This window comes from Oncorhynchus gorbuscha, unplaced genomic scaffold, assembly GCF_021184085.1.
Source record: "Oncorhynchus gorbuscha isolate QuinsamMale2020 ecotype Even-year unplaced genomic scaffold, OgorEven_v1.0 Un_scaffold_3983, whole genome shotgun sequence".
NCBI classification, from domain to species: domain Eukaryota; kingdom Metazoa; phylum Chordata; class Actinopteri; order Salmoniformes; family Salmonidae; genus Oncorhynchus; species Oncorhynchus gorbuscha.
The window spans coordinates 13,725-34,398 of record NW_025748108.1 but is presented as its reverse complement, the minus strand read 5'-3'; the positions used below and the strand labels follow the sequence as shown (position 1 = coordinate 34,398).

Sequence of the window (20,674 nt, the reverse complement as noted above, 5' to 3'; positions counted from 1 at the left end):
CTTACCGTGGGGAGCATGTGACTGGTCACACACACACACACATTCCACAAAGCAGTAGCATTGTCTGTCCATGCATAGCTCTTACAAAGTTTTAGGTTTTCCATTGATAGGAGCGTTGATTCGACTATACACCCGGGGCCCGCGGGAGCCCCTGTCAGGATTTCGTGGATGAGTGACTTGAACCCAATGCCCACACAATAATGTTGCCTACAGAGGTGCCTTGGACTCAATTAGGCCTACGTCAGAGAGGTCTTTTGACAGGAGCGCGTGTGGGATTGTTGTAAATAGCCTGCTTGCCGAGCGCGCTGTCAGTGGTGCTGAAATCTTCAAACCGCAGCCACCAGAGTTAAAGAACATGTAGTTACAACTATGTGTTTTCATATTCTCGTGCTTGAATGCTCGGTGGCCTAACACATTTTCTCACCAACTGCTATAATGCGTTATTATGGGGTTATAAAGCATTGTCAATAACAGGTACACTACATGACTAAAAGTATGTGGCCACCTGCTCCTCGAAGATCTCATTCCAAAATCATGGACATTAATATGGAGTTGGTCCTGCATTTGCTTCTATAATAGCCTCCACTCTTCTGGGAAGACGTTCTACTATATGTTGGAAAATTTCTGCTGGGACTTGCTTCCATTCCTTCTAAGAGCATTAGTGAGGTTGGGCACTGATGTTGGGCAATTAGGCCTGGCTCACAGTCAGCATTCTAATTCATCCAAAGGTGTTCAATAGGGTTGAGGTCGGGGCTCTGTGCAGGCCAGTCAAGTTCTTCCACACCGATCTCGACAAACCATTTCTGTATGGACCTCGCTTTGGGCACGGAGGCATTGTCATGCTGAAACAGGAATAGGGCTTTCCCTCAAACTGTTGCCACAAAGTTGGAAGCACAGAATCGTCTAGAATATTATTGTATGCTGTCGTGTTAAGATTTCCCTTTGCTAGAACTAAGGGGCCTAGCCCGAACCATGAAAAACAGCCCCACAACATTGTACACTCCTCCACAAACTTTACAGTTGGCACTATGCATTAGCGCAGGTAGTGTTCTCCGAAATCTGCCAAACCCAGATTTGTTCGTTGCACTGCCAGATGGTGAAGCATGATTCATCACTCCAGGAGAAATGCCAAGGCTCCAGAATCCAATGGCAGTGAACTTTACACCACTCCAGCTGATGCTTGGCATTGGGCATGGTGATCTTATGTTTGTGAGGCTGCTCATTATGGAAACCCAGCTCCGGACGAACAGTTCTTGTGCTGATGTTGCTTCCAGAGGCAGTTTGGAAATCGGTAATGAGTGTTGCAACCGAGGACAGATGATTTTACGTGCTACACGCTTCAGCACTCGGTGGTCCCGTTCTTTGAGCTTGTGGCCTACCACTTCGGCTAGGCCGTTGTTGCTCCTAGACGTTTCCACTTCACAATAACAGTCCTTACAGTTGACCGGGGCAGCTCTAGCAGGGCAGAAATTTGATGAACTGACTTGTTGGAAAGGTGGCATCCATTCTATTTCCATTCCATTATATTCATTATCTATTACATTTACATTTTAAGTCATTTCAGACGCTCTTATCCAGAGCGACTTACAAATTGGTGCATTCACCTTGTTGTCCAGTGGAACAGTCACTTTACAATAGTGCATCTAAATCTTAAAGGGGGGGGGGTGAGAGGGATTACTTATCCTATCCTAGGTATTCCTTAAGGTATTCTATCCTAGGTATTCACTCTCTCCCTCTCTCCTTCCAGCAGAGACGTGATGGTAGAGAGGTTGTTGCTGAAGGGACTGCGAGGAGCATGTCTGTGGGGTGGGACTATGAAACCTTCTGTGGAACCCCTGAGTATCTGGCGCCAGAGGTGCTGTTGAAGCCCACAACAGCTGTGGACTGGTGGGGGCTAGGAGTGCACTTTATGGGGCCTTCAAGGACTGGTGAGTGTTTCTCTTTCTCTTCTCTTTCAGCTACTTTTCAACTAGCATATTTTATCCACTGCACACTTATCTTGCTCCCTATTTCTTATTTTCTTTCTGCTTTCTTCCTCAGCCCCCCGTTCTACAGTCGCAGTAAAGCAGAGATGTTTGAGAACATCCCTTCCGCCCCACTGCAGCTCCATAGAAGTGTGTCCCAGTCTGCACGGACTCTGCTGCAGAGCCTGCTGGAGAGAGACAGCTGCAGCCGCGCTGGGGGGGGGCATGACCTTGTAAGCACCCCAGTACCCCACCTGGCAGAGTGCTGACACATGCTTGCAAGACCTACTCACTCGCACCCATACACATTGACATTGCTGTCTCACTTTGTTTGTTGACTGAGCTGCAGGGCTACACCTTCTTCCTGTCCATCAACTGGGATGACCTGCTAACCAGGAAAGTCCCTCCCCATCCATTCCCAACCTGGTGAGCGTGTGTGTGTTTTATAGGGGCTATGGGTCAGTTTGGATCTGTGACTACCTGAATGTGTCTCTGGTCACGCGTTCCTCCCCCTCTCTTTCATTCTGGTCCGTGTGATATGCTGTATTTTGACCCGGAGTTCACGCTTCTTCAGCCCCCGCCTCCCTCGGTTTGAGTGACATGTTGGGAGACGTGGTCAATGGAGCCTTCCCAGGGTTCTCCTATATGTCTCCGGCTGAGGTTGGAGTCACAGAGCCCTGATATCATTCTAATATTATTTGTGTTTTGAATAAATTAAAATGCATTTATCAGATTGTTTATCTCACAGAGAACGGAGGCTCAGGCCGGGTTAGACCAGTGGTTAAATTGAACAGACTACCTGGAGTCAGCCTCCTGTACCTTGGGTCAAAGGGAGAAAAAGGTGGAGCCTAGCTTCATCACATTACGGGTCAAAGAAAAAGTAGGATTAGGGTAAGGGTTGAGGTTAGGGTAAGGCTTGTGGTTGAGGTTAGGGTAAGGGTTGTGGTTAAAGTTAGGGTACCGGTTGTGGTTAAAGTTAGGGTACCGGTTGTGGTTAGGCTTAAACCAGGATGTGATAAGAAAAAAGTGTGTGTGTGTAGAGCCAGCCCAGATGTGAGGTTACAGCTAGTATAATACTTTAATACTAAGATGATCAATTACATGATTAACATTGTCTGACATAAGATTAACATTCAATTACATACTACAGATATTACATACTACAGATATGACATATAAGAGCTGTTTCCTGGACTCAAAAGCTTGCTCATTGGAGAATCACTTGGCTCAATTGGTGTCTGGGAAGCCAGTCCAACAGAAACAAAGTGCAACAATCAAACAGATAACCAAGTCAACAGGAACATTTGGTTTCCCTCCATTTCCACCGGACTGACTGCAGACTGTGTGTGTGTGTGTGTGTGTGTGTGTGTGTGTGTGTGTGTGTGTGTGTGTGTGTGTGTGTGTGTGTGTACTCAGTAGCTGTTGAAGGTGGGGTAACTCTGGTCACTCTGGCAGGTGAAGTAAGCTATCAGCTGACCGTTACAGATCATCAGAAACAACCCGCTGCCTTCAAACAAAACACACACACACACACACACACACACACACACACACACACACACACACACACACACACACACACACACACACACACACACACACACACACACACACACACACACACACACATAAAACCATTAATAAAGAAGAGACAACCAATTTCTTGTCTCTAACTCCTCAGAAGATTTCACACAATAAAACAGAACATGTGAGGGTGAGGTACAGGTCTTACCAAGGGCCAGCCACCACTGCCATACCAAGGAAACTCCAACATCACTGAAACACACACATTAAAAACAGGAAATATGCCACAGAACTAAGGATGGGGAGTGTACATCGTATTGCTTTAGAGCTAGACCCATCTAATCCTTACACATGAGGAAGGGGAATTAAAGAAGACCATGGGATAGGGTCAATATATGTGTCTTGTTTTGGGCCGAGCTGCTTCTCAACTCTAACCCTACTTCCCATCCTGTAATGATGTTATCCAAGCTGGCCCTGAGCACTCTGCTCTGCCAGCAAGGGATTATTCTGAGTTAAGCCAGTGTGTGTGTGAGTTCAGGCATGTGTATGCATTTCTCTGTGTATGTGTGTGTCTCACCCAGGCTGGTGAGCAGTACGTGCAGTAGTGTGACTGTGAGAGCGTAGTCCCAGACCCATCTCCTCACCACGGCTGCAAACAGCAGACCACTGCAGAAATAGGTCAACTCCATGGACAGCAGGTTCACTGGAACAACAATATAAGACCTTAAACATATGTAGAGGACATGCATGCGCGCACACACACTACCATGCACATCTTCACTCACCCAGGTATTTGGAGTTGGACTCCAAATTGGTTGGTTCAGTCTTAAAGTCAAAGGGAATAAGTCCATCAAAGTGATCCAACCTGAATGCAAACAGAAGAGCAGCAGATAAAACAAACAAACAAACATGATATTCAAAAAGGAGGAGCAAGGAGGAACCAGGGTGGTTGAAACTGACTGTCATTCCAATCAATGAAAACAGACCAATAGTTGCTGTGTATTCCACGAATCCCCCCTCCTCACTTCTGTCACCTGGTGTAAAAGTGTAACTTTTGACCGTCCCCTCGCCCATACCCGGGCGCGAACCAAGGACCCTCTGCACAAATCAACAACAGTCACACACGAAGCATCGTTACCCATCGCTCCACAAAAGCCGCGGCTCTTGCAGAGCAAGGGGAACTACTACAAGGTCTCAGAGAAAGTGAGGACACCGATTGAAACGCTATTTAGCGCGCACCGCTAACTAAACTAGCCGTTTGACATCCGTTACACTGGCACCAGGTTTATAGAAGCCACGTGAGGACAGCTCACCGTTCAAGCAAGGTCACTTACCCAATAACCACACGAACGCAGAGAGTAAAAGAAAAGTGTCGCACCTGAACGCGCTGAAACACACACTCCCAATCATGTAGTAGAGAGAGTAGAATATGACGAGGCATAGCAGCAGGTGCACAAGCACTGTCTGAGGAGAGAGATCGAGAGAAAGAGAGAGTGAAAGAGAGAAGAGATTGAGAGATAGTCAGAGTCATTCATCCCAATAATAATATATCACATATCATAGACCTAGGCTACACTCAAATCAGCCGCCAAGACACTGTAGCAAAGCCGTGACAGCACTGTCAACTGAACGTGGATCATTCAGCAGGTGTAAAAGCTCCCATGGCAGAACTCCAACAGACTCTGCAGGGGATGCACTGCGGGGGAGCAGCAGAGGACAGAAGACCTTCATTTGCACAGTGATCATTATCTGTTGCTTTTGCCATTCACGATAAATGAAATATCAGTCGCTGAATATAAATGATAGGCTGATAGTTTATGTTTCATAGTCGCCAACAACGACACCTGATGATTTCGTATTTTATTATAACAGCGTCCATATCTGACCCACGGCTGCCCGGGTGGCACATAATTCGATTTTTTTCGAGTGAAAAATCAGAGTAAACAGTCCTCTTACCCTCGTGTCGGCCACTTTACCCCTGAAGGCCATCTCATGGTTTGCATCTGTCGTTCTTCTGATGTTGAGAATAATGTATGTTGACTGGGCAACTGAGATGCTACAGTGTAATCCGTAAGAAAACAGCATTATTACTGCCATCTAGCGGTAGCGACTGGGAAAAGCAGGCTTATTTATAGTCGACACTGCCATTGAAGGTCTGCATCTCATGCCAAATAAGACTACAGTAGCCTCTTCCAGTCCAACGTTTCACTTGTAATAAGAACAGTATGGATGTCTTATTAATTAACCCTTAAAATAGCAAAGTCAGAGAGCTTCTATTCCGGACGTCTGGTCTGATTGGTCATAGATAACAAACATGAAAATGCATCACGTTTTACAATTAAAAAGCATTCAGAGTTTATAGGCCTTGTTGTAATCAATACTACGGTCTAACTACTGTAGACCTATTTGGCGTCTGGATTTGACTGTTCTTATTTTTTTTGCTAAATTACTGGTTGGAAGTGTGGCCAAGTTCATACAACAGCTAGAAATTGGGATTATGATTAGTCTACTGTCATCTTTCTTTTAACATATGGAGACAATATTGACTGGTGGTGACGTAAAGAGTTATTGACAGCATACAGCGACATGACCACAATGGAAATCGCGCGCCACGCCAAACAGACTCTGCACGCCCCTGCGCTCCGATTTGATGCTCTCTGAGATTCTGAAATTAAGAGGAAGAAAGACTAGTCCCAGGCATGAATACAATATTTAATAACCGATATGTCCACTCTAAGCGTCCGCCTTGCTGTACCTATTGATCATCGATAGTTGTGTGCTCAAGTTTACCAAGATCCAAAGTTGTCAGGCAGCGTTCGTTGAACGCATGCGCATTGCATCCACTATCCAGCTCAAATAAGAGTTAAAACAGAAACGAGGTGAGTTCCATAATTTTCAAACAATATAATCGCTGTTATACATTACATGTTGCAAATAACAACAGTAATCGAAAAGGCATCGTTCGTTTTATAATTTGCACCGGTTCTTATTATTTGTACTGTGATTTAAAACCGTAAAGATAAATCGGAGAGTCAAGTTTCTATTGAAGAAATTAAAAGCAAGCAATTCTATATTTTAGCCTTGAACAAATAAGGCAGTGTAGGGCGGTTATTTACTTATTCATACCAAGTAATGTGGAAGTCCGTTCCTAAGCATTTTCTAACGTTCAAGACATGGAAACTTATTTATTACTGGTTGTCCTTACTTCGCTACACCAAGCCAAAATGCTAGTCCCGGTTCCTAGCCGTCTAGCTACCAGTTTGAATTGAACCGTAGTGACGCTTTGCTAGCCAGAAGCGGTTAGCAAGCTAGCTGGCAGCTAGCTGGCTGACATTCCGAGACAAGGGGAAAGTAAAGAAAATGGCCATGATGAGGGAAAACACTAACCTATGAAATTGCAGGGTATACATTTGGTTTTATTTGACAGACACGGCCCTGTATTATATGTTTCAATAAATAACTTGAGTCATTTACATAGTTTTAACGTGTTGGTGGCCTCTTCCTTTGCTCCGCCATTTTGTATAAGACGAATGATAATCATGGGCGCACGTACACTTTATTTATGGTCGAATAAATTCAAGGTTTAAACTTGGGAACGTAAACTGACAGCTGTTGAACAGCACACTTGATTGTTTACTTCCCATCCGTATATTTCAGTCAAAAAATATTATTTCTGACCAAACTATAGGGTTGATTCAGCGTCGAGGCGAAAACGTTATATCGTGATCTTGGTTTGATTAAACACACGCAAATTTGACATTTCTATGCAGAACACATTGTTTTCTTTAAAATCATTGATTATTCTACCATCGCTGTTGTCCGCGTCAATGCAAACAGCCGATTTAATAAGATACTGTTAAAACAAGGAAAAGCTGAACTTGTTCTTTTTTTAGCTTGTATTTGACACGTCTCTCACGGTGTTTGTCAATACTTGTGTTCTAGGCCAATCCATGCAGGGGTGCTTGTGTATTTATTTTTTGATATTTAGCTTTAAAAAGTTAAATATTTTCTTGTTTTGCTTCATATAAGTGCATGCATGTATTCCACAACAGTCGCCCTCTAGCGGCGATGGAATGCGGTTCTTTTGTACCCGACTTGCACGCGCTGGTTGACTTCTTGCAGGTACCTGTACTTTTTGTGCCAGGGATATTTTTTGAGTACCCCATTTTGGATAATGTCATTTGATTGATTGTTTTTATTAGCTAATTTAAAAAATATACATACACACTACATTCATTTGAAAAACTTAACAGGGATTGCTAAATAAAGTCAGTGACTTATTCCCATTGTGGTCCCTAAAGTACAGGGTGGAAAAATATTACAAAGATACAGACATAGATATCTTATATATATATATATAATGAAAACAGCACATAGATAGACATTTGAGAAAGATCTGTCAAATGGATACAATTTCAGTTTTACTTTGAGAACATACAGACAGACCTATTCTAGCCCATATCCTTGCATGAACAAACCCCCCACACATCTTGTCTTAACATGAGAGACAGATAGATGTCAATAGGCATGTGGCAGTGTTTCCCATCCACTGCTGAAGTGGGTGTGCTGTCTTAATTCAAATCAAATGTTATTTGTCTCATGCATCCTAAACAACAGATGTAGACTTAACAGTGAAATGCTTACTGATGGGCCCTTTCTAACAATACAGAGAGAAAAATAGAAAAGTAATAGAAAAATAAGAACACAAGGAATAAATCCACAATGAGTAAGGATAACTTGGGGTACCAGTACCGAGTCGATGTGCAGGGGTACGAGGTACTTTGGATGTGGACACCTGTCTGGTTATTGATTGATTGGGTGTGTTCAAGTAGTAAGGCTAAGAACTTTGTGTTAACGAGTAAAGTCAGGTGAGGTGCATCTGCGACAACCAAATGTCGGACACTGTAATGGTTAGCTGTGTATCGCAATGTTTTTTACACTGCAAAAATTCAAACCCAGACAAAACACTTTTGGTCCTTTAATATCCTGCTGTATGTAAAATATTGTGTCTATAGCTTGGAAACAAATCAATGTGATTCTGGATGACAACATAATACCGTTATTTCCACCTATAGGGCTTCTTTGTTTGTTTCCTTGCCATGATCCTAACGAGACTCGCGATATTGGTATCTTCCCGGCCCAAGTAATGGTTTTCCAACAGAAAGGCTCAGATCAACATGGCAGTGTCAACATACCTGCTATTGTATATACATGTTTTTCTTTTCTTTACTTTTCTATATCACACACTCACAAACTGAAAACATAACATGTGTACAATTAATTGGTTAGAGAGGTCTCAAATCACTTTAATTTGTATCCCCTATAGCTTTAGAATCGCAAAAAGTTGGTTCCTGTTTCAGTCACATCTATGGTCATGTTCACATGGGTCCATCAAAAACATCCTAATGATTGGTTGACAAATAATGTATGGTGCAGTTGATGAGAAGCAACAGCAGCGACTTCATCAAAAACTGCACGACCTTTGATCACACTGTTTTTGTCAAGTTCAAGCAGTCGACATGTAGGCACAAGTCAAACAATTTTTATCCCCATCCCCATGTTGCAACCCGACTAGACAAAATGTACCCGCTCGAACACGCCCATTGACTGGCTGACTGGACAACAACTTCTCCCTCAACGCGATCAAGACTAAGGAGATGATTGTGGACTTCAGGAAAAGGAGGACTGAGCACACCCCCACTCTCATCAATGGGGCTGTAGTGGAGCAGGTCGAGAGCTTCAAGTTCCTTGGTGTCCACATCACCAACAAACTAACATGGTCCAAGCACACCATGACAGTCGTGGAAGCGGCACGACAAAACCTATTCCCCCCTCAGGATACTGAAAAGATTTGGCATTGGTCCTCAGATCCTCAAAAGGTTCTACAGCAGCACCATCGAGAGCGTCCTGACTGGTTGCATCACTCTTTGGTATGGCAACTCCTCTCCCACCAACGCAAGGCATTACAGAGGGTAGTGCGTATAGCCCAGTACATCACTGGGGCCAAGCTTCCTGCCATCCAGGACCTCTATACCAGGCAATGTCAGGTGAAGGCCCTAATAATTGTCAAAGACTCCAGCCACCCTAGTCATAGAATGTTCTCTCTGCTACCGCATGGCAAATGGTAACGGAGCGCCAAGTCTAGGTCCAAGAGGCTTGTCAACAGCTTCTATACCCAAGACATAAGACTCCTCAACATCTAATAAAATGGCTACCCAGACTATTTGCATTGCCCCCCCCCCCCTCTTTTACGCTCTGTTATCATCTATGCATAATCACTTTAACTCTACCTACATGTACATATTACTCCCGACTAACCCCTGTATATAGCCTCGCTGTTGTTATTTTATTGCTGCTCTTTAATTGTTTGTTACTTTTATTTCTTATTCTTATTTTTTTTAGGTATATTTGTTTTTTAAATTGCATTGTTGTTAAGGGCTTCTAAGTAAGCATTTCACTGTAAGGTCTACCTGTTGTATTCGGCGCATGTGACAAATACCATTTTGATTTGATTTTGACTGATGGATTGATTGATGTCAGTGCAGGAGGAGGAGAGCAGGGAGAGATGACCGACACCCCTCCCAGTGATGGCCCCTCCCAGGGGGCAGAGTTTGACATGATGGGCGCTCTGGACTGGCAGGACGGCATTGCCACACTGCCTGGCAGCGACATCAAGGTAGTGTGTGTGTGTGTGTGTGTGTGTGTGTGTGTGTGTGTGTGTGTGTGTGTGTGTGTGTGTGTGTGTGTGTGTGTGTGTGTGTGTGTGTGTGTGTGTGTGTGTGTGTGTGTGTGTGTGTGTGTGTGGATACCACAGACAGGTAGACTGACTGGTATCTCTCAGTTCCGTATGACAGAGTTTGGAACTTTGGAGATTGTGACAGAGCCAGAGGTCAAAGAGTCAGGGCCAACCCCCCAGAACCCCGCCCAGTCGAAAAGCCCCACCCCTCCACCAGAGGCCCAATCAGAGAGCAGCGCAGCCTCTTCTGCAGCCAAGGAAGTCCAGCCACTTGCACCTAAGGGTAAAGTAAACGTATGGTTATGAAGGAGTTATAACGTAGTTTTGACTGTTTATAATACAGGTGTGTAGTATTTAGCTCTGATATATGTCAGCACTGTGTATATTAGCATACTACATACTGGGTGCTCTGCAGATGGGGGCATAGAATTACAAAGCTTCAATATTATTCTGCTCTTTCCCCAGCTCAAGGCCCTGTGCTTCTGTCTCTAGAGGAGGGTCCCATGGTGGGGAGCCCAGGGTGGAGGCGGGCCCCAGGGCGGAGGTAGGCCCCGAGGTGGAGGCAGGCCCCAGGGCTGCGATGGCTAGTTGTAGGTCATGTGGGGGCTCCGGTCCACTGGAAAGTTTCCTCCAGGGCAAATACTGCAGCTCCATTTGTGTCCAGCCCCCCAGTGGCAGGTAAACATGTTAGCTGTTCTTACTATATTGTATTTTAGAAAGCATATTGATAGTAGTAACAGTTAAGACCCAAAACAGTCATCACATGAGCATAGTTCTTAGAATGACCTCTGTTCCATGTGTGTTTAGGTCATCACCCGGAGAGCGGAGGGAGAGAGAGGGGGGGGAGGTGGGACTGGGGAAACGAGTGAGGAAGAAGAGGAAGATCTACATGGACTCTGGTGATGAAGAGGAAGACAACCAGGAGGAGGAAGAGGTGATGATAGAAGATGTGGCCAACGCTGGTCCTGAAAAGCATTGTGATGTTGTGTGTGTGTGTGTGTGGCAGCTCACCTGCCGATGAGTGACTGTCTCTCTCTACAGGACAAGTCCAAGGCTGTCAAAGGGAGGAGAGCTGCTAAGCTGGCCAAGCTAGGTATGTCCTATTATTACACTGAGGGGAGGGAGAGGATGGATAGATGAGAGGATGGATAGATGGAGGGATGGATTTGTTGGGAATGACAAGGGTTGGAAAGTTTGTCCAATTAGGTAGACCAGGGGTCAGTGCTGCAATCCTGCTGCTTTTCATGTCACTGATTTGCTGATGTGACTGTTTTGTTGTCCCACCCCCAGTGACAGCCCCACCCAATAAGAAGCGATCCTGGAGCTGGCCCTCCTACATGGAGGAGGAGAAGGCTATAGCTGCCCCCCTTAAACTGTTCAAGGAGGTGAGGCACGCACACTTTATCATACTCTCTCTGACACACACACACAGCTGTACAGACATGTGAAAGAGTGTTATGTGTGTGTGCCTCGCAGCACCAGTCGTTCCCTCAGAGCAGGAATGCCTTCAAAGTGGGGATGAAGTTAGAAGGATTGGACCCCTGTCACCCCTCTCTGTTCTGTGTGCTCAGTGTTGCTGAGGTACGTGTCTAACAGGTCAGACCAATAAGATATAGGAGGAATGTCTGCTTTCTAACAATTAACTCTTTGCTTTCCCTCATTTCTTTGCATTCCTTCCTCTCTGGTCTCTTTCTCTCTGTTGGTCTCAGATCCAGGGTTATAGGGTAAGGCTTCATTTCGATGGGTATCCAGAGTGTTATGACTTCTGGGTAAATGCTGACACCTGGGATGTGAAGCCGGCGGGCTGGTGTGAGAAGATGGGACACAAGCTGCTACTGCCTAAAGGTACACATACACACACACAGATACAAACACACCCGACACGCATACACATACACACACATGCACACACACACACCCGACACACACACCTCACACACACCCCAGACACGGATACAAACACACCAGACACACATACACACACACCCGACACACATGCATATTCTACCGACTGTACAATGTTGTGTGTGTGGATAGACAAAACTATAACCTTCAACCTTTTGTGTGTAGGTTGTAAGGATGGGGAGTTCAACTGGAACATGTATGTGAAGAACTGCAGAGGTCAACTGGCCCCCAAACACCTCTTCAAGAGCCTCAACACGGTGAGCCTACCTGACAGCCTGTGTGGATCCATTAATAGTGTGTTGTGAATTAGTTGGTGACCTTCGGTCCATTCAAGTAAGTTTTTGTATATGAACTATGTGGGTGCATGTGTGTGTGTAGTCGGTTACTCCGTCAGGGTTCCGTGCGGGTATGAAGCTAGAGGCGGTGGATAAGAAGAACCCATATCTGATCTGCGTAGCGTCCATCGCGGCTGCTGTTGACAACAGACTCCTCATACACTTTGACAACTGGGACGACACCTATGACTACTGGTGTGATGCCAGCAGTCCCTACATCCACCCTGTAGGCTACTGTGAGGAGGCTGAGCTGACCCTCACCACCCCTGCTGGTGAGACGCACACAAACATTTTTCATCGCTTTATTTGGATACACCATGAAACATTGTATAAGGGTGTGTGTTGTGGTTTCTCCTCTTAGAGTATAAGCACCCGAGGAGTTTTTCCTGGGATAAATACATGGAGGAGACTGGCACACAGGCAGCCCCTGCACGTGCCTTCAAACTGGTAAGACACTCACATTCTCACACACACATAGAGTTAACACTCAAAACATATGACACATGCAAATTACATTGTTGGTGTTGATTGGGAGGCCTGGGGGAATTTCACATGGAGTTCCCCAGGGCTCTGTTCTGGGTCCACTGACAGTCTTTATTTATGTCAGCTACACCCGTTATAAAACATGTATATTAATCCATCTGTATCACCTGATGTTAACTCTTGAATGTGTCCTGTAGCGTCCGTGCCATGGGTTCCAGGCTGGAATGAAGCTGGAAGCTGTCGATAAGAGGAATCCCATGCTCATCCGCAGCAACCATCGCAGAGGTTGAGGACCACCGACTAAGGGTATGCTGTGTGTGAGAGTGCAGAATGATTATTGTGGAGTAGTGTGTGTGTGTAACTCTCTGTCTTTCTCAGATCCATTTCGATGGCTGGAGTGAAGAGTACGACTACTGGGTGGATGCTGACTGCCCAGACTTGCACCCTGTGGGCTGGTGTCAGAAGACTAGTCATCCCCTACAACACCCCTCCAATGGTGAGACACACACGCACACACTTCCAAAAAATTGACATGGTTATAACTTTGCTGAAACCCACAAATATTTCCCAATCTGTTTATGTGTGTATGTGTGTCTCTGTGTGTAGTATTAACTCTGCGGTGTGTTTCAGGCTCCACTGATATGCTGGTCCTCCCAGGGCAGGGCTGTCCTACCCCAGGATGCAATGGGGTAGGTCACATCCGAGGACCCCGCTACGGAACCCACTACACGTCAGTAACAAACACACACACTAACTGTCAAAAAAGTTTTAATCAAAACACGTCATACAATGACTTGTGATCTGTGTGCTATAATCTGTCAGTAAGGTGATGTGTGTTCCTGTTCTGAACTTGTGTGTGTAGGGGAGTGAGTTGTCCGTACTCTGAGATGAACCTGAACAGGGAGGGCCAGGTACCAGACCGTCTGAGTGGAGAACGACCTATGACCCTGAGTGGACCTCATCACCGTGGGCGACGCCCAGACCCTCCTCCACACACCCAGACAAACAGCCCCACCACACCGGAGCAGCCCGAGCCTGCAGACGACTCCCCTCAGACCAGGTATGTGTGGAACATGTAACAGAAGGGGTTTGGAAGAGCTTCCATGACTTTGTTTATCTGACTGCAAATAAAGTCTGGAGTTGTGGACTTGTTTCCATGGTAACAGTTGTTTCTATGGTAGTGTAACTAGGGGGCCGACGGTAGACGAGGGCGAACAATCCAGGTGCAGCAGTCAGAGTGAGCCACCAGGGGGCTCCACTGAGCCCATCAACGACGGAGCCACGGCCAAGAGGTAGCACACAGACTCCACTCTCTCCTACCAAACTCTAGAATGCATGATGGAGCAGAGTGTTTGTTGTTGGTTTACTAAGAGAGTACAATGCCTTCACAAAGTATTCACACCCCTTGACTTATTCCACATTTTATTGTGTTACAGCCTGAATTCAAAATGGATTAAATAGATTTTTTTTCTCACCCATCTGCACATCTAATGACAAAGTGAAAACATGATTCTAGAAATGTTAGCAAATTTTTGGGCAATTAATACAGAAATGCCTCATTTACATAAGTATTCACACCCGAGTCAATACTTTGTAGAAGCACCTTTGGCAGCGATTACAGCTGTGAGTCTTTCTGGGTAAGTCTCTAAGAGCTTTCCATACCTTCTACACTTGCCCATTATTCTTTGCAAAATTCTTCAAACTCTGTCAAATTGGTTGCTGATCATTGCTAGACAACCATTTTCTGGTCTTGCCATAGATTTTCGATTAGATTTAAGTAAAATCTGGAACTCGGCCTCAGGAAATTTCACTGTCTTCTTGGTAAGCAACTTCAGTGTAGATTTGGCTTTGTTGTTTTAGGTTATTGTCCTGCTGAAAGGTGAATTCATCTCCCAGTGTCTGGTGGAAAGCAGACTGAACCAGGTTTTCCTCTAGGATTTTGCCTGTGCTTATCTCCATTAGGTTTAATTTTTAACCTGAAAAACTCCCCAGTCCTTAGTGATTAAAAGCATACCCATAACATGACGCAGCCCCACTATGCTTGGAATGTGGAGAGTGGTACTCCGTAATATGTTGTATTGGATTTGCCCCCAAATATAACATGTTGTATTCAGGACATAAAGTTAATTGCTTTGTCACATTTTTTGTAGTACTACTTTAGTGCCTTGTTGCAAACAGAATGCGTGTTTTGGAATATTTTATATTCTGTAAAGGCTTCCTTCCTTTACTCTCAGAATGGTTAGTATTGTGGAGTAACTACAGTGTTGTTGATCCATCCTTCTACCACAGCCATTAAACTTTGTAACTGTTTTAAAGTCACCATTGCCTAATGGTGAAATCCTTGAGCAGTTTCCTTCCTCTCCGGCAACTGAGTTAGGAAGAACGGCTGTAGTGACTGGGTGTATTGATACACCATCCAAAGTGTAATTAATAACTTCACTATGCTCAAAGGGATATTCAATGTCTATTTTTTAAATGTATTTTTACCCATCTACCCATAGGTGACCTTCTTTGGGAGGCATTGGAAAACATCCCTGGATTTGTGGTTGAATCTGTTTTTGAAATTCACTGCTCGACTGAGGGACCTTACAGATAATTGTATTTGTGGGGTACAGAGATGTTAAACACTTATTGCACACAGAGTGAGTCCATACAACTTATTATGTGACTTAAGCACATTTTTACTCCTGAACCTATTGACTCGAGACATTTCAGCTTTTCATTTTTAATTAGTAATTCAAAATAAAATAAAAACATAATTCCACTTTGACATTATGGGGACTTGTGTGTCGGCCAGTGACAAAACACAGCTCTAATTAATTCATTTTAAATTCAGCCTGTAACACAACAAAATGTGGAAAGATTTGTGGGGTGTGAATACTTTCTGAAGGCGCTGTATGTTGTTTTTCAACAGGTCTGCTCCAGTCCCAAAGTATCTGAAGCTGCACGTCGTCAAGCAGGAGAGTGGAGATGGGAAAGGTAGAGGTTCTGCTCTCAGAAATAGAGAATGAGTGTAACGCTGTGTGGATTATATATTGTCTGTGCATGTCTATTGAAGATATTTACAGCTAATTTCTCCTCCCTCTCCCCCAGACTCCCTGTCTCTCCAGCAGGCGCTCCATGAGTCAGTGTTCTCCCCGGGTGGCTCCTCCTCTCCCCCTCACAGGGTGGCTCTGTGCTGGGACAAACACTGCCAGCTGCTCCCTGAGGTCCTGGGCCTCACAGCTAAGAGAGTTGCAACCTGGACCGCCGACGAGGTCAGACACGCACACATAAATACATAGGCAATACAAACATGTACAGGCGCTCTACGCATACTGTACAAACTCACATATTGTGCAAAACACATACATTACACATACACCCAATACCATAGCTTTATGCATCCTATTGCATTTTAATCGTGTGTGTGTGTGTGTGTGTGTCTTAATGTTTGTTTCCCTGTGGTTCAGGTGGCCAGTTTTGTCAAAGGGCTCCCGGGCTGTAAAGAGCATGCTGCCACCTTCAGGACAGAGGTAAGACCTACCATTTAAAAACCCAACTTTGTGAATCACAATAGTCACACACACTCCTCACATCTGCTGCTCCTGGTTGGTGTATCCTCTGACAATGCAACAAAGTCAAGTTAGATTCTGCCATTGACATTCAAACACTCACGCACACGTTCTGTGTTGGAGCTTATTTTGTGTCTCTGTGTATCGCTCCAGCAAATGGATGGAGAGGCCTTCCTGCTTCTCACCCAAGCAGACATAGTCAAGATCCTGTCAATCAAACTAGGCCCTGCCCTCAAGATATACAACGCCATACTCATGCTGAAGAACGCTGATGAGGAGTGAGACGCCCCCTGACGCTTCATTTCCTCCCACACCCGACCGCTGTATCTGAATAGTCTAGAGAAGTTTAATCTCTTTCTTTGCCTCCTCACCTTATCATTCTTTGGTCTTCATCTGCACTGATCTGAGCCCGTAGGAGAGGTCAGAGCAACGTAATGGATGGCCACCAGGAATCTGCTTTCAGCTATCCTGTTCTTCCACATCAGTGTAGAGGAGTAGAGAGGATGTACCTGGTGTCAGTGTAGAGGAGTAGGGAGGATACAGAGAGGATGTACCTGGTGTCAGTGTAGAGGAGTAGAGAGGATGTACCTGGTGTCAGTGTAGAGGAGTAGAGGATGTACCTGGTGTCAGTGTAGAGGAGTAGAGAGGATGTACCTGGTGTCAGTGTAGAGGAGTAGAGAGGATGTACCTGGTGTCAGTGTAGAGGTGTAGAGAGGATGTACTTGGTGTCAGTGTAGAGGAGTAGAGAGGATGTACCTGGTGTCAGTGTAGAGGAGTAGAGGGATGTACCTGGTGTCAGTGTAGAGGAGTAGAGAGGATGTACCTGGTGTCAGTGTAGAGGAGTAGAGAGGATGTACCTGGTGTCAGTGTAGAGGTGTAGAGAGGATGTACTTGGTGTCAGTGTAGAGGAGTAGAGAGGATGTACCTGGTGTCAGTGTAGAGGAGTAGAGAGGATGTACCTGGTGTCAGTGTAGAGGAGTAGAGAGGATGTACCTGGTGTCAGTGTAGAGGAGTAGAGAGGATGTACCTGGTGTCAGTGTTGAGGAGTAGAGGGTGTACCTGGTGTCAGTGTAGAGGGATGTACCTGGTGTCAGTGTAGAGGAGGATGTACCTGGTGTCAGTGTAGAGGAGTAGAGAGGATGTACCTGGTGTCAGTGTAGAGGAGTAGAGGGATGTACCTGGTGTCAGTGTAGAGAGGATGTACCTGGTGTCAGTGTAGAGGGATGTAGAGTGTAGGATGTACCTGGTGTCAGTGTAGAGGGATGTACCTGGTGTCAGTGTAGAGGAGTAGAGAGGATGTACCTGGTGTCAGTGTAGAGGATGTACCTGGTGTCAGTGTAGAGGAGTAGAGAGGATGTACCTGGTGTCAGTGTAGAGAGGATGTACCTGTTGTCAGTGTAGAGAGGATGTACCTGGTGTCAGTGTAGAGGATGTACCTGGTGTCAGTGTAGAGGAGTAGAGAGGATGTACCTGGTGTCAGTGTAGAGGAGTAGAGAGGATGTACCTGGTGTCAGTGTAGAGGAGTAGAGAGGATGTACCTGGTGTCAGTGTAGAGGAGTAGAGGATGTACCTGGTGTCAGTGTAGAGGAGTAGAGAGGATGTACCTGGTGTCAGTGTAGAGGAGTAGAGGATGTACCTGGTGTCAGTGTAGAGGAGTAGAGAGGATGTACCTGTGGTGTCTGTTGGAAGTTCTTAATTGCATACTCCTCGTGTCCTCTCCTCGTCTCCTTCTTAAAACCCATTAGATGAGAGAGGACGCGAGGATTATGCAATTGAGATCTTACATGTCAGACAGACATCACATTCAACCCAAGAAAGTGTTTTATACTATAACATAGCAACAATTATAATTTAAAGGGGCAATCTGGAGTTGAAACAATAACAGAGCAGTAACCCCACCACTGTTTTGGCCAAAAGCTGAGGGATGGATGGGGCTGGAGAAATGTTACCGCTCTCAAATTCATAGACAGAACTATGTATACAAGGACTGACCATCAAAATGATGTTTTGAGGCTATACAGTGTTTGTTTACATTTACTTTGCTTACCAACATTGAAGATGAACAAGCTTATATTTGGTGTTTTGGGGTTCTGATGGGGTACGACAGTTGAACTAAGCTCATGAGGCATTTATAAGATATTCTTTGAGAATCAAAAATGTATGTAGCAACTGCAGATTGCCCCATGAACTTAAATGTTTTTCTGAGTGAGTAAGAAATTAGTAGTGGGCACCTTTAAAGTTCAGGCATCTTTAAAGTATTGATATTGAATTAAATTTGAAGGTAGACTCAGTGAAATGACGTTGCCACGAGCAGCTCCACAGATATTGAGATGAGTGAGATGCAGGACCTCACACACGGTGTCTGCGGAACAGGAGGCTGGTGGCTTTTTAATTGGGGAAGACGGGCTCATTGGAACGGAATCAGTTGAATGGTATTGGTTTCCATGTGTTTGATAGCATTGCATTCACTCCATTCCAGACATTACTATGAGCCGTCCTCCCCTCACATGTGGATGGGTTCGCTTCACACTGTTCCCTGGCCTGGCTACCGGGAATCAAAACAGTGGAGAAGTTAAGCCTCGCGCTTTAACGCTCATAGTTGTTGTGGGAATTGATCCACAATGCTGTTTACTTTCAGCATCTACGTCATATCGCTGCGTCCACCTTTAAAATTATCATTTTAAAAATAATAATGTTTGAGGAAATGGTGCTGAGCCCTGAGCAGATGGAACCAGATTAGTCCAAACATGTTTTTACTGGAATACTTGAGTTCTTATTTATTGTTGTGAAAGAAACTCACCATGTAGTTTACCTCTCTGTCAGATGGATACATTCCTCTACATGTCCAGGGCAGGAAGAGGTTGGCACGTCTCAAGGCTTGGGTGGAGGGAGGATTGGTTTGGTTTGTGTGTGTGTGTGTGTGTGTGTGTGTGTGTGTGTGTGTGTGCGTGTGCGTGTGCGTGTGCGTGCGTGTGCGTCAGTCAGATGTTTATTTAAAAGGGTGAATGTTATAGCATTGGAACTTTAAGGAAAGCTGGACTTCAGGACTAATTGAACTGAAGAGAGATGTGTTTCTATGTACCTGCTTTAGAGCCAATGGTAAAACACTAATGAAATTGGAACGTAAAGAAAGAAAGACAAAATTCATCAATTTGTTCTGAATGAATATTGTTTCCTGTTTCATTGATCTTTGTGTACACCGTGTAAATAGTGTATTATAGCTTTGGGGTTGTGACACCCTGCATCACTATAGAAAGTGGTTATTTGGAAGCTTATGCAAATCAATACCAATCTTTTCCAAGAAATTAAAAATGTATTTTTTTATTGAACTGAAGAATTCATCTTTTAAAACTTTAGTGAAATTTTGTAAACAATTTTTTGTCAATCTCCTCCGTGCGATACCTTGGAAGTGTGTTGCAATGAGCATAATGTGTTTATCAACAATATAGTTTATATTCAAAACCGTTATTTCTGTATTTTAATTTAAGGGGCATTGATACGTGCTGTTGACTTGTGAGATGGTGTGAGTGGTGTAGGTGCATGATGGCTTTCGTTTGCTGGAGTGTGTGAGTGGAATGGAATAAATGAAATGCAGTCTCTGGGATTGTATATTCTTCTAATGTGCATACTGCCTGAGGGCTTGGTTATCCACTCTTCTGATCTGTTAACCACACTGATCTGTGGTCATCATTACCTTGTGTCAGTGGTGTGTCTGTATCATGTCTCAGATTCACAGGAACTGACACCACACCTGTCCTGTCTACGGACACACCTGGTTATGTCATAAGCTTTTCTCCATCGCGGCCCACACCAATCTATTTATCAATCCCTCTTCTCCTCCCTTTATCCCCAAGTATGCTGCTGTTCTAACTAATAATAACTACTAGGATCACTGTGGGACTCTCCCAAACCAGCCAACGAATCCCACGACCCCTCACAACCAGATACAGCTTATCTTGTTAACACACACACACAGTCTGGTTTAACTATCCTTGTGGGTACCAAACAATTGATTCCCATTCAAAAATCTATTTTCCCTAACCTTAACCCCCTAATCCCTAATTCTAACTGTAAACCCTAAATTTAAAGTAGATGTTATTTTCCTTGTGGGGTCCAGCAAAATGACCCTAGTTGGGATATTAAAACCACAAAAAAAAAACACACAGAGCGTAA

At 44.7% G+C, this 20,674-nt stretch overlaps 2 pseudogenes; one reads left to right on the top strand and one right to left on the bottom strand.

Annotated features, from left to right (window-relative positions):
* Nucleotides 1–3,025: 3,025 nt before the first annotated feature.
* Nucleotides 3,026–5,513, bottom strand: LOC124028294 (annotated as a pseudogene).
* A 4,540-nt stretch (nucleotides 5,514–10,053) lies between these two features.
* LOC124028295 lies at nucleotides 10,054–17,109 on the top strand (annotated as a pseudogene).
* Nucleotides 17,110–20,674: the final 3,565 nt, after the last annotated feature.